Source organism: Zonotrichia albicollis, chromosome Z (assembly GCF_047830755.1).
Source record: "Zonotrichia albicollis isolate bZonAlb1 chromosome Z, bZonAlb1.hap1, whole genome shotgun sequence".
NCBI lineage: Eukaryota > Metazoa > Chordata > Aves > Passeriformes > Passerellidae > Zonotrichia > Zonotrichia albicollis.
In genome coordinates, this window is record NC_133860.1 from 37,185,152 (window position 1) to 37,187,328 (window position 2,177).

The window sequence follows — 2,177 nt, forward strand, 5'->3', positions numbered from 1 at the left end:
TGATTGCTGGTGGTGCTCAGGGGAGCCCAGCTGAGCCGTGCAGTGAGTGCTACCAACCCCTCTATGAGGAGGAAGGGAGCTCCTTGTCGAGACTCCACATCAGTTCTAACCCTGATTGTGTTAACCCCTCCCAATTGGATATTTATGAGAAAAATAACAGAGTGTATTGGATAGCCCAGAATACTGCCACTTTTAGGCAGCCACTCCTAGGAGAGTGCCCTATAGAGGAAGCCTCGTTTTGCTTTGAATGTGATGCTGCTGAAACAAGCTCAGCAGATCTAGTAAAAAGCAAAGAAATGGTGAAAATGGTAAGAAAAACTGTTTGTTACAAGTATTTATATGAGTGTACTGGAAAAGAGATAAACCCCTTTTGGAACACATTTCAGGGGAGCTCTAAACCCCTTAAGTTTGATCTCATCTGGCAACTGCATTGCTAAGGTGATAACACCAATTTTCTTATTACCCAAAGAAACTGGATCAAGTTTGGGAGTTCCTATATATAATGATTTGGGAGAAATTAAACAAAACCGGGAAAGTGAAATAGAAATTGAGAAAATCCAAAATTGTAAAAGCCAAGTTCAGATCCCAAAATCTGTGTTGAACAAAGTCATCCGGCTCCAGGCAGTATTAAAAATAAAAAATTCAATTATTAGGGACATTTCAAACGAAATAAAAAGATTGGCATGTGTAAATAATCAAGATCAAACTCCTACACTTGATCCCAGTGGGTGGGAGAATTTAGAGATTTTCAGAAAATATGTATGGGAAAAAGTGGTTTTTCTCGCTGTGTGTGTACTTGGAGGATTGCTCTTTTTACGATGCTTATTTGTCTGTTTTAGTAAAACAGTATTGGCTGTACAAACCAATCTGCAAAGACCAAGAAAAGTAACAAGGTTAAGTAACCATGATTACCAAAGTGCACAAGAGATTTATAGTAGATTCAAAACAAAAAATTGTGAGTTGATGCGAGCTTAAGAACTTAAGCTCGATCAAAGAAAAAGAGGGGGGACTGTTATGAACAAAAATTCAGTTAATATTTTTTTGTAAGAAAGAGTTACAGAGACGCAGCCAGATTTGTCTCTGCCAGGGTTCCTTAGTGCTTTGTTATTGTAATCACAGGTCATTGAAGCTTATCTCCTTTTTTGTATTAGTAAAAGCCCTGGCTGGGTGCGGTAGATTGCCCTTCCCCGAGGCTGTGCTCTCTTCCAACATAGGGAAGACACCTGAGAGGGTGGGGGGAGTTATTCAAAGTGACTCCAAGACCAGCAGGCTTTGGGACCTCGACTCCAAAATGCAACGAGAAAACCCCAAAAACAACGAGCCAAATAAGAATTGAGAGACTAAAGTGATGTCTGGATATGAGGAGCCGATTGCTGAGCCTGCAGAGATGCGGAGTCCCTCTTACCCTAAGCAGAGAGTCATCCCGACACCAGGACCAAGCTGGACAAAATCACCAAAGGACAACATCTGACGGGGACATCATGCCCTAGAGGCTCCCACGAGAACTGGATCCCCGGCTCTGCCCCTAGTGGACGGAGCTGCGCATATCCTCCTCCTCCGCGTCGCCCTGGGAGGCACGACGGGGACTGCAGCCCTGCCGGGCCGCCCAATCCTGAGCTGATCACTTTTAATAAAGGCATTATAAAGGAGAAGAAGTCTCCTGGCCCTGTTTATTTCAACTTTAGTCTCTCAACTCTTATTTGGCTCGATGTTTTTTTGGGGTTTTCTCTGTGCATTTGGAGCTGTAGTCCCCCACAGCATGCTGGTCCTGGAGTCACTTTGTATAACCCCCCCCTCCAGGTCTCTTCTCCTCGCTGTTTAGGAAGGTCCATTACCTCGCCCCACCCAGGGCTTTTACTAAGACAAAAACAACTATTAAGAACAACGACCCGTAATTACCATAACATAAGCAGCAGCCCAGCAATAGTCGTAGCTTTTTTTCTAACAGAAAAAAATCAACTGAATTCTTGTTCGTAACACACACAAACACCAGCTGCGGGCAGACGGCGAGGGAGGGGAGAGGAAAGCGACGGAAGGCTTGTGAAAGAGACACGAAGGCACCTTAGGAAGCTAAATATCGGCAAGGTACAAACAACTCTCAAAAGCGGTGAGACAGGGAGCCCCCACCGCCAACCCCCGCAGCACAACGGCGGCAGGACGTGAGGCGGCACATTTCC

At 44.9% G+C, this 2,177-nt stretch overlaps 1 protein-coding gene across 3 annotated transcripts in view; it reads right to left on the reverse strand.

The window, feature by feature from the left end:
- Positions 1–2,177, reverse strand: part of CENPK (centromere protein K) — a 30,548-nt gene that overhangs the window by 28,103 nt on the left and 268 nt on the right. The window lies entirely within an intron of this gene.